This window comes from Euprymna scolopes, chromosome 18 (assembly GCF_053919585.1).
Source record: "Euprymna scolopes isolate OS-2025 chromosome 18, ASM5391958v1, whole genome shotgun sequence".
NCBI classification, from domain to species: Eukaryota; Metazoa; Mollusca; class Cephalopoda; order Sepiida; family Sepiolidae; genus Euprymna; species Euprymna scolopes.
In genome coordinates this window covers 100060406-100073875 of record NC_136499.1, presented here as the reverse complement: position 1 = coordinate 100073875, position 13470 = coordinate 100060406, and the positions used below count along the sequence as shown (strand labels likewise).

Genomic DNA, 13470 nt, shown 5'->3' with positions numbered 1-13470 from the left:
AACCTACTGTTAATTTGACAAAGTTATTTTTATATATAATAGCTTGAATTAAAGTTTAAAATGTAAAAGTTAAGTATCATGCTTCACTTGTGCTTTAAACAGAAACATTCATTTCGCAGGCGTCTCTATCATATCAAAGAACCTACTGGTGATTTTATATTCTGGCGTTACTGCTTTTGCAGTGATAATGGCTTGAATTTAAGTTTAAAATGGAAGGGTTAAGTATCATGGTGCAATTGTGTTTAAACAGAAACATTCATTTCGAACGCGCCTCTGTCATATCAAAGAACTTACTGTTGATTTTATATGTCGAACCTTTCGTTTTGTGTGGTAATAAAACTTCTCAAATGTACTTGTGACATTAGGTTGTGTAAGATGTTAACTTTGGTCAAAATTGCTTACTCCTTCTTTCATCGGATTATTTTGATTATCGTTTATCGATACTTATCGGAGACATTTCGATACAAAACCTATTTAAGAACACTGCCAGGCACTTAAAAGCACTTTCGTGTGAAACTTCATATAAATTGACCCAGCCGTTTTCGAGTTCGTAAGGAACGCACTTACACACACATACACACAAAAACGAGAATACTAAAAAGAGCTCTCGGTTGGTTTCAATAAAAAGCAGGGCAATGTTGGCAGCTAGTTTGGCTGCCCCATACCCAGCGTTACAATCTTCAAAGGAAGAAAATAAAAAATGAAAAAAATAAAAAATAGAAACAATTCCTTTTATACCACCGAGAATTGAAACCGAAACATTTAGCTTACGGTTTACTTTTTTCTTCGGCGGTAATGCCCGAGCTATGGAGATCTTTTTTCTGCAAGGCTAAAAATTAAATTATGAACCAAGAACTATTACATTACGCATACATATTCGTAATGCCGTCGTTCGACCTTCATCTGACAAATTTCATTTTTTTTTTTTAATTTTCACACTTTTGCACCGATTTTTTCCAGCTAAAACATATATAAAGTTTCGCATGGGTTCGAATACCCTATATATTAAGTTTCATTCTGTAGACTAAAAACTGACAGAGTAGTTTGCTAGACAAAATGTGTTTTAATCAAATATATACGCATACATAAATATATGTAGAAAAAGGTTTGTGTTTACTCTAACCTTTTTATACACATATTATGAAAGTATAAATCATGTAGAATATCTGCATGAATATAATTACACGTTAACAATATAATTACAGTTAACTAAAGATGATCATTCCATAAGAAAATCGAAAAACTAATAGGGAATTAATTAAAATGAATGTTTAAAAGAATATGCAAATTAGCTAGATCTTTTGCAAAATAATAATAATAATAAATTGTATTCTTTCTTTTTAAATAAATAGGAAAAAGTGTTTTTAATATGAATATCAATACACAAAAACAAAATCCATATAAGGAGTATAAATGTACGAAATCTGAACAGATTAAAATATCATATTTAAGCGTATTTTAAGGCCGGGCAAAGCCGGGCCAACTCCCCAGATTGGTTTTATAAGCTTGGGTTAGGAAAGCGAACGAATATAGATTATTTGGTGCTTGATAATATAGAGTCGAAAGATCGATTTTTTTTTTTTTTATTTTTTTTTTTTTTGCAATTCCACGACTCATATATAACAAAGTTGTATTTTCTTTTTAAATAAATAGAAAAAGGTGTTTTTAATGTGAATATTAATGCACACATATGCCGATTTTTTTGTTGTTTCAAGCAAAAACAGCAGTACTTACTTAATTGTTATGCCGAAAATCACATCCAAAAATACATCCAAAAATTACGAAAATTCATCGGGTAAAACCACTTGCCATTATTGCTTTTTAGTAAAAATAAAATAAAATAAATAAATCCATCGCTGTGGTCTTACAAAAACCCCGCCATTAAAGTGTCGAAAAGTAAGATAAGTATGTCTCCAGTATTCGCAATCTTCAAGATGTTTACATGTGGAGAAAATGCCATTTCTGTAAAAATTACTTTTAACTAGAAATAATTTTCTACTCGATGGATTTTCGTAATTTTTGGGGTATATTTCTATTTTCGACATGACAAGTAAGTACTGTGTTTTTTTTTGTTTTGTTTTTTCTTTTTTTTTGCTTTGTTTCTTTTTTTTTAATCGAATTGTCGACTCTATCTTAACAAACATCGATTATTCAAGTCATCCGTAAGTATAAATGAGTGATTTTTGTAAATAAATGATTCCAAGCGTTACTATTAGACGGCGTTATATATATATATATATATATATATATATATATATATATATATATATATATATATATATATATATATATATATATATATATATATATTAAAACAAACTCGATGTGTGAATCTTATTGGACTGGGTTAGTGTTGCGGAGAGTACGCAGAACAATTATAGGGTCAGTTGGGTCATCCGTAAGTATAAATTCTTATTGTCATATAAATAAATGCTTGTCGGTCCGCTGATGCCAACAACACGAAGCCTTTATCGATTTTACGGTTTTACAAATGGACATATTATGTAGGTCGCATCTAACTCTTTCTTCTTTCTTTCTTTCTTTCTTCTCTTTTTCAAATATTCACACGGCACAGACGTGGGCCTATGCGCGTGCGAAAACGGAAGTGTACTTATTATTACTTTATTCTTTTAAGACATTGAAACGGCCATCTTTAGAAGTCAGGGTGAATCCAGGTGCCTGTCTACTTAGTGCAAGATCGGCTACATATTAGGATTTTTCCCCTTTATTTTCAAGTGATGCTCTTCATAAAACCTCATCTCTCCTTCTTCCCATGGAAAATTGATTATATTACTAGTTTTCGTCTGTTTCTCACTGCAGCAAGACTAGAAATTACGTCAGTTTAACGAAAGAGAAAAATTAGTGGTTAGTTTTATTATACACATAGATTTGAAAATGATGTAAATATATATATATATATATATATATATATGACAAATAAATGTTATCAAAGGCAAGATAAGTTATTTTTCTACCTAACTGGGTAAGTTTTTAGTGTTTTTATTTAATGTAAAATGTTTATTCGGTTAGAAAATCATATAGTGTTTATCGATATATTTGAAAAGGACAAATGGCGGTGAGGTCTCTGTTGAATACGTTAAGTTTGGGAAAATGAGTCCCAACAAAAAAAATCATACAAAATACTGTTAAAAACCCACCCAATATATGTTAACATGACATAGGCTGGCATATATTGAGTAAGTTTCTAACGGCATTTTGTATAATTTTTTAGTTTGAACTCACTTTCCAAAACTTAACTCGCCGCCATTTGTTATTTTTATTTTCAAATATACCGATAAACACTGCATGATTTTCAAATCGATTACATGTTTTACATTACATAAAAACACTAAAAACTTATCTTGCCTTTGATAACATTTATTTGTTAAATATTTGTTTTTTGACAAATTTTTCGAATTTATGTGTATAGTAAAACAAACTCATAATCAGCCCCCCCCCACCCAGGGGAAGGAAGCTCGTTAAAGGTAGTGCATATTAATTTTGAGTAGTGTAGAAAGTGGACCTTAGGTTTACTTCCGGCAGCCTCATAAATCTCTTTTCCCTTTATTGTGTCCTTTAGTCCTCACATTCCATGATCGATGTTTCTCTCAAGGGGGGGGGGGGAGAAGTACTGTTTTCTGGATCGAAATCTATTTATCGTTTGCTAGTTCTTGACCTTCAGTAATATTTTTAGCTCCATCAGCAAGTGGCTTCGTGCTTTGTCTGAAGCGATTGCCGCAAAAAAAAAAAGCATGTTAGTTACTTCCTTGCTGGAAGGTTGTTCATAAAGTCAAGTGTTGTCCTTAAGAAGCCATCTCATAAGGATATTCGCACTATGCTCTACAAAAAATGCCTGAGCAGAATTGCGACATTTCCCAATGGTGATTAGCAATAAACTGACACCCTTTGCCAGAGAGAATGAAAAAAATTGGGAGGGGGGATCACTTAGGAGATAACAGACTCTTATCTCAGTGCGACAGCAATGTTGATTTGAACTGATTTGTATCACAATTCTATCAAAATAAAGCATGACAAATCCAAACAAAAATAATTTATTTTTATTGACAACTTTGTAAGACAATAAAGGTAAAGGATGTGTGATGAATGGGAGTTCAAAGTGTCCGAGAACGTTCTGGGTGAAAGAAAAGTTAGTCTGGAAGAAGAATTTGAATACTATGTGTTTTTATAAACCGTGAAAATTCCGTTATCTTCAATATATATATATATATATATATATATATATAGAGAGAGAGAGAGAGAGAGAGAGAGAGAGAGAGAGAAAGAGAGAGAGAGATACATACATGCATACATACATACATACATACATACATACATACATATATATGCATACACACGCAAGCTGGCAATTTATAACTACAATAAATTGCGATTTCACTTAATGCCTTAAATAGCAAATTCTAGCATTGCTACAAATATAATTTGCTGATTTCTTTATGTCCTCTGGTGAGACGAATAACAAGAATAGCATGCTTTGAAACTCTGCGGAAAAAGGACTTTGTAAATTGTTTTTTTTTTAGTATTCAGTCGAACAATAAATTTTGATTGTAAAGTTCAACTTATAGTTTAATTTTCTTTCTCTTATATGTGTGTGTGTGTGTGTGTGTGTGTGTTTTATATTATGCGCAAGATTTAGAAATGAATATTTATTGCGTTGTGAATTGTTGCCACTGCTGCTTTTAACAGGCATTCTGATGGGTACAAGAACAGATGAGAACGCGCTTATGGACGCACCAGAAAACAGGCAATAAACTAACTCTCGAAAAAGTAGGTAATACCAGCCTTATCTCATCATGACAAAACAGTCTGATAATTCAGTACAGTTTATAAGTGTGCTGTATCTATGTAAGCCTTTAAAATTGTTATCAATAATTATTTTTAAAAAAAGAAGCTTTTTCGGTATGTTACATTGAATATTATTAGAGACAGAAAGACTGAACCGCGTGATGTAATCTCGTCAGTTTTCCTTAAAGTTATTTTTTGTTTTATTATTCTTAGAGTCGGTTAGATTATCATAAACTGTTAGTGTACTAGAAACCTAATAAAAGGTGTAAACACATGGGCAGTATTACTAGTAAGTTACTCTGGACAATTTACAGGTTGGACCAAAGAAGAATCGCGCATCTCAATGCACAATGCAAAGAATAACGATGACCGACTCTACGTGAAAATGAAAAACGGAGAAAGAGGACTGGTTTGTATACAAGACTGTGTAAATGACACACACACACACAAAAATTATAAAAATACATAATGCAAAATACTGGAAAAAAATTATAAAAATACATAATGCAAAATACTGGAAAAAAAATTATAAAAATACATAATGCAAAATACTGAAAAAAAAATTATAAAAATACATAATGCAAAATACTGGAAAAAAATTTATAAAATAGATTATTTGGTGCTTGATAATATAGAGTCGAAAGAGTTGAATACTATGTGTTTTTATAAACCGTGAAAATTCAGTAATGCAAAATACTGAAAAAAAAATTATAAAATACATAATGCAAAATACTGGAAAAAAAAATTTATAAAATACATAATGCAAAATAATGGAAAAAAATTATAAAAATACATAATGCAAAATACTGAAAAAAAGATTATAAAATACATAATGCAAAATACTGAAAAAAAATTATAAAAAAACATAATGCAAAATACTGGAAAAAAATTTATAAAATACATAATGCAAAATACTGTAAAAAAACTATAAAAATACATAATGCAAAATACTGGAAAAAAAATTTATAAAATACATAATGCAAAATACTGGAAAAAAAATTTATAAAATACATAATGCAAAATACTGAAAAAAAAAATTATAAAAATACATAATGCAAAATACTGAAAAAAAAATTATAAAAATACATAATGCAAAATACTGAAAAAAAAAATTATAAAAATACATAATGCAAAATACTGAAAAAAAAATTATAAAAATACATAATGCTAAAAACTGAAAAAAAAAATTATAAAAATATATAATGCAAAATACTGGAAAAAAAATTATAAAATACATAATGCAAAATACTGAAAAAAAATTATAAAATACATAATACAAAATACTGAAAAAGATTATAAAAATACATAATGCAAAATACTGAAAAAAAATTATAAAAATATATAATGCAAAATACTGAAAAAAAATTATAAAAATACATAATGCAAAATACTGAAAAAAAATTATAAAAATACATAATGCAAAATACTGGAAAAAAATATATAAAAATACATAATGCAAAATACTGGAAAAAAATTATAAAAATACATAATGCAAAATACTTTATTTATTTATATTTTTATATTTTTTTTCTCAGTATTTTGCATTATGTATTTTATAATTTTTTTTCAGTATTTTGCATTATGTATTTTTATAATTTTTTTTCTCAGTATTTTGCATTATGTATTTTATAATTTTTTTTTCTCAGTATTTTGCATTATGTATTTTTATAATTTTTTTTTCAGTATTTTGCATTATGTATTTTTATAATTTTTTTTTCAGTATTATGCAGTATGTATTTTTTTTCAGTATTTTGCATTATGTATTTTTATAATTTTTTTTCCAGTATTTTGCATTATGTATTTTTATAATTTTTTTTCCAGTATTTTGCATTATGTATTTTTATTTTTTTTTTTCAGTATTTTGCATTATGTATTTTATAAGTTAACACACACACACACACACACACACACACACACACACACACACACACACACACACACACACACACACACACACACATATATATATATATCCACTAACACGTGTTTCGACGTCCGATTCAGCCACTCTGATGAGTCGTGGACGACGAAACAGGTGTCAGTGGATAATTATATTAAAAAATAATAATAATAATAATAATAATAATAATAATAATAATAATAATAATAATAATAATAATATATGCCGCTCCCCATTAAAGGGGGTACCAGATTGGTCAATGGGAAAATTATTCCCAACAAGCATTTAGGTAAAAATGCACTTTCATATAAATACTTGAATTCATTCAAGAAAGTATCGTTAACAAAAACAAATAAAAACATATATATATATATATATATATATATATATATATATATATATATATATATATATATATATATATATATATATATACAGGAGAAAGACATTTTGTATTCCTACACGTCAACAAATAGGAAAGAAATACAGAAACGATATAAACATCTATATATTTTTCGTATTAATTTTTTATCCATATATGTATGTATGTATGTATGTATGTATGTATGTATGTATGTATGTATAACTATTATATTATACTCCTTTTAGTCTGTCTGTATGTCCCTTCTACTATTTTTCAGAAATTACTGAGCCGATCTGGCTGAAATCTGGTACGGACGAACTAAGTATTAGGGTATCCATTTGATGCACAGTTATAGATTAATAAGGATTACTTAATACAATATCACATTTACTCCAGAAGTTTGGCATAAAGTACTTATTCCGGAAGTTTTTTTTAAAGTGCTTAAATATATATAAATATATTATAATAGTCAGGCAAATCCTTATGAGAACGAAACGCGGAAACTTAATTGTCATATAAATATGAAATATAGAAATATAAACTGTACAAACTTACTATCTAGCTCGACTACGTATTGAGCACTGTCCAAGTAAATAACGAAAAAGTAGGCGCATAAAATTTTATGTACATACATGAAATAATTTCTCTCTCCCCCTCTCTCTTTATATCTATCTATATCTATCTATCTATATATCTATAAAAGTGAAAGTGTCATAATAGGGGTCAAAGTTTAAAAAATTGACCGCTTTTTTTCTTTTTTTTTGCTCAACATACACCTCCAAATACCCGGGCAACGCCGGGCACCCATAATAGTATATCTATAAAAGTGAACGTGTCTGTGTGTCTGTCTGTCTGTGTACATTTCCTTACACAATAACTCTGTCAATTTTTAGTCTAGAGACTCGAAATTTGATATACAGGGTACTGAGATTTGGGAAAATCTTTGTAATCCGTTTTCGGCCAGAAATTGGGGTCTTAAGGTGTCAAAGTTCAGCGATTTGATTTTTGAGAACTCTATCAAACTCCTTTGACAATTTTGGGTATAAACACTTGAAATTTTAGATATAGGTTCTTTGGACATGGATCTAAAAATTCATAATGCAAAATACTGGAAAAAAATATAAAAATACATAATGCAAAATACTGAGAAAAAATATAAAAATACATAATGCAAAATACTGAAAAAAAAATATAAAAATACATAATGCAAAATACTGAAAAAAAAATATAAATACATAATGCAAAATACTGGAAAAAATTATAAAAATTCATAATGCAAAATACTGAAAAATAAAAATAAAAATACATAATGCAAAATACTGGAAAAAAAATTTAAAAATACATAATGCAAAATACTGGAAAAAAATAAAAATACATAATGCAAAATACTGAAAAAAAATTATAAAAATACATAATGCAAAATACTGGAAAAAAATATATATATAAATACATAATGCAAAATACTGAAAAAAAATTATAAAAATACATAATGCAAAATACTGAAAAAAAATTATAAAAATACATAATGCAAAATACTGAAAAAAAAAAAAAAAATACATAATGCAAAATACTGGAAAAAAAATTATAAAAATACGTAATGCAAAATACTGAATAAAAATATGTAAAATACATAATGCAAAATACTGGAAAAAAATTATAAAAAACATAATGCAAAATACTGAAAAAAAAATTTATAAAAGTACATACTGCAAAATACTGAAAAAAAAATTATAATAATACATAATGCAAAATACTGGAAAAAAAAATTATGCAAATACATAATGCAAAATACTGAAAAAAAATTATAAAAATACATAAAGCAAAATACTGAAAAAAAAATTATAAAATACATAATGCAAAATACTGAAAAAAATAATAAAAATACATAATGCAAAATACTGGAAAAAAAATTATAAAAATACATAATGCAAAATACTGGAAAAAAATTATAAAAATACATAATGCAAAATACTTTAAAAAATACATAATGCAAAATACGGAAAAAAAATTATGAAAATACATACTGCAAAATACTGAGAAAAAAAAATTATAAAATACATAATGCAAAATACTGAGAAAAAAATTATAAAAATACATAATGCAAAATACTGAAAAAAAATTATAAAATACATAATGCAAAATACTGAGAAAAAAAATATAAAAATACATAATGCAAAATACTGAAAAAAAAATATAAAAATACATAATGCAAAATACTGAAAAAATCTATAAAAATACATAATGCAAAATACTGAGAAAAAAATTATAAAATACATAATGCAAAGTACTGAAAAAAAAATAAAAATACATAATGCAAAATACTGGAAAAAAATATAAAAATACATAATGCAAAATACTGAAAAAAATAAAATAAAAATACTTAATGCAAAATACTGGAAAAAAATTATAAAAATACATAATGCAAAATACTGAAAAAAAATACATAATGCAAAATACTGGAAAAAAAATTATAAAAATACATAATGCAAAATACTGAAAAAAAATATAAATATACATAATGCAAAATACTGAAAAAAATTATAAAAATACATAATGCAAAATACTGAAAAAAAAATTTATAAAAATACATAATGCAAAATACTGAAAAAAAATTATAAAAATACATAATGCAAAATACTGAAAAATAAAAATACATAATGCAAAATACTGGAAAAAAAAAATATAAAAATACATAATGCAAAATACTGAAAAAAAAAATATAAATACATAATGCAAAATACTGGAAAAAAAATTATAAAAATACATAATGCAAAATACTGAAAAAAAAAAAATAAAAATACATAATGCAAAATACTAGAAAAAAAATTATAAAAATACATAATGCAAAATACTGAAAAAAAATTATAAAAATACATAATGCAAAATACTGAAAAAAAATTATATAAATACATAATGCAAAATACTGAAAAAAAAATATAAATACATAAGGCAAAATACTGAAAAAAATTTTATAAAAATACATAATGCAAAATACTGAAAAATAATACATAATGCAAAATACTGGAAAAAAAATTATAAAAATACGTAATGCAAAATACTGAATAAAAATATGTATAAATACATAATTCAAAATACTGGAAAAAAAATTATAAAAATACATAATGCAAAATACTGAAAAAAAAATTATAAAAATACATAATGCAAAATACTGAAAAAAATTTATAAAAATACATAATGCAAAATACTGGAAAAAAAATATAAAAATACATAATGCAAAATACTGAAAAAAAATTATAAAAATACATAATGCAAAATACTGAAAAAAAATTATAAAAATACATAATGCAAAATACTGAAAAAAAAAATTATAAAAATACATAATGCAAAATACTGAAAAAAAAATTATAAAAATACATAATGCAAAATACTGAAAAAAAAAAATTATAAAAATACATAATGCAAAATACTGAAAAAAAATGATAAAAATACATAATGCAAAATACTGAAAAAAAAAAAAAATTACCGCAGCAAGAGACACGAATAAAAAAGAACACGACAGAAAAAAGAGAGACGGGACGGAAAGAGGAGAAAAGAGAAATGGGAAAAGAAACAGCAACAGTGACGCTTCATAAGGGTGATAAAAGATGAGGCTAACAAAAACACTTGGATATGGCTACAAAAGAAACCTTAACAGAGAAACTGAATCCCTAATAGCAGCAGCACAAGATAATGCAATTAGAACAAACCACATCAAAACAATAATCACCCAGACACAAGAAAACAGCCAATACAGACTGTGGACAAAGAGGTGAAACAATAAACCACATAATAAGCGAATGCATCAAACTAGCCTCAAAAGAATATAAAAATAGACACGATCAAGTAGGGAAGACAGTACACTGGGAGTTATACAGAGAACTGTAGACTGAGCACCTAGACAAATGGTACAAGCACATATCAGCAGTAGTACTTAAAAATGAAAGTCACAAAATCCTATGAGACATGGATGTACAAACATGATTGATCGATCCAAGCAAGAAGACCAGATATCCTAAAGGTTAACAAGAAGAAAAAGTCCAAACAGATTGTAGATTTTGCCGTTCCAGCAGACCACAAAGTGAAGATCAAGGAGAAAGAGAAGCAGAGCAAATAACCGGAACTAGCCAGAGAGCTCAAAAGGATGAAAAAAGTTAAAATACCACAATAATAGTAGAAGCATTTGGAAAATTTCCGAAAACTTTAAAACTCCACACCAAACAGTCAATAAAGATTGAAAGGCTAATAAGAGAAAGCACCAACCAAACCTCCACTGGGCCTTTGGGAGGTTTATTGCCACCCAAATTCCAAGTTTATTGCCAGTATGAAGTCAATGGCAAAAGGCTGCTGTGATAATGCAAATTCATTTGCAAAGGATATCAAAAAAGAGGAAAAGTACTGGAAATATGGAGAGACTTGTTGTCACCCAGACTCCAGGGAACACCACCGGTGCTATTCAGTGAGTGATCTGGGATAATGACATGTGTGAGAACTCCTAGTGAGTAAATAATATACGATCAGCCTCGTCACATACCACACAAAATAGGCGTGAAAGGTCAAGGGGGTTGGATAGACCAAGGAGATAAAACACTAACCAGACTTCTACCGGATGAGTGCGAAGAGTTCTGGGATTTGAAGTGGGGCTTATTGCTACCGAAATTCCAGTGAAGACCAAAGGTTGTTCCCAGCAAAAAGTCAATGCCGAGCGATTGTTGCGATAAGTCATTTGCAAAGTTTATCGAAAGCAGGGAAGAGTACTAGAAATCTAGTGAGATTTGTTACATATTTATAATTCTGTATAATTGTTTCATATATATATATATATATATATATATATATATATATATATATATATATATATATATATATATATATATATATTAGTCAATCCTATTATTAAATTTTTCTTTTAAGAAATAAAAGCCGCACCTATCCATCCTAAAATTCATCAGTCCTTTCTAGGAAACAGTAATCACCACCCTGACAAGGAATCGAGTTACCGCCCCCTTAAAATTATTTACTTGTCATTACAGAACAAAACACACCCGCGCGCGTGCACGCACACATTCACATATCTATCTATATCTATATATCTATAAAAGTGAACGTGTCTGTGTGTCTGTCTGTGTGTCTGTCTGTGTGTGTACATTTCCCTACGCAATAATTCTGTCAATTTTTAGTCTACAGACTCGAATTTGATATACAGGGTACTGAGATGTGGAAAAATCTTTGTGATTGGTTTTCGGCCAGAAATTGGGCTGTTAAGGGGTCAAAGTTCATCGATTTGACCTTTGAGAACTCTACCAAACTCCTCCAACAATTTTGGGTCTAAACACTTGAAATTTTAGATATAGGTTCCTTGGACATGGATCTAACTTAATAACTTGATTTGAGCCCCAAACAATAAATGTTAAGAGGTCATAATAGGGGTCAAAGTTAAAACAAAATTGACTGTTTTTTTTTTGTTTTTTGTTTTTTTGCTCAGCATACACCTCTAAACACCCGGGCAACGCCGGGCTGAAATGCTAGTAATCTATATATATATATGAACGTGTCTGTGTGTCTGTTTATGTGTCTATGTACATTTTCCAACGCAATAACTGTCAATTTTTAGTCTACAGACGCGAAATTTGATATACAGGGTACTGAGATTTGGGAAAATCTTTGTAGTCCGTTATCGGCTGTTAATGGGTCAAAGTTAAACGATTTGACCTTTGAGAACTCTACCAAACTCCTCTGACAATTTTGGGTGTAAACAATTGAAATTTTAGTTATAGGTTCCTAGGACATAATAGGGGTCAAAGTTAAAAAAAAAAATTGACCTCTGTGGTCTCTACTAAATTACTCAGACAATTTCTGGTCTAAACATTTGAAATTTTACATAAAAGGTATTCAGAGATAGGGCAAGCTTTTAATCGGTTTTTGGCCGAAAATTTTTTGTTACCAATATATAAATGTATGTATGTATGTATGTATGTATGTATGTATGTATGTATGTTTGCATGTCTCCCTAAAACTTTCGACAGAGGTGACGGATTTTACCAAGATCAGTATCGTTTTGAAGTTCAACCTTTCATGCGACAAATATCGAAAAATTGGCTAAAAACATTAATATCTTCACCTTCAACTGGGCAGTTTTCTACAGGGGGGAGGGCTGCTTTTTCGCCGATATTTTTGAAAGTCATCCTCTCCTTTCGATTGTCTAGTTTTAATTTAAACGTAAGTCACTTCCAGTTTGGCGGTGGTCCTAACAGCAAAGACCTCAGGGTTTTTTCCCACGTTCTTTTCCTCCTTCGCAATATGGGTTCGAGCTTGCCTTCCTACTACCACTTTTTTATTTTTTTTTTGCTCAACAGAATATATATATATATATATATATATATATATACTAGCAGTTCCGCTCGGC

General features: G+C 28.1%; 1 protein-coding gene across 2 annotated transcripts in view; it reads left to right on the top strand.

The window, feature by feature from the left end:
- The first annotated feature begins 2319 nt into the window (after positions 1-2319).
- Positions 2320-13470, top strand: part of LOC145297713 (uncharacterized) — a 54513-nt gene continuing 43362 nt past the window's right edge. Inside the window, exon 1 of one of the 2 annotated variants that reach the window (XM_080143920.1) lies at positions 2320-2398. The gene's annotated coding sequence lies outside the window, so the exon portion shown is untranslated. The other variant, XM_080143921.1, reaches the window with a different exon arrangement.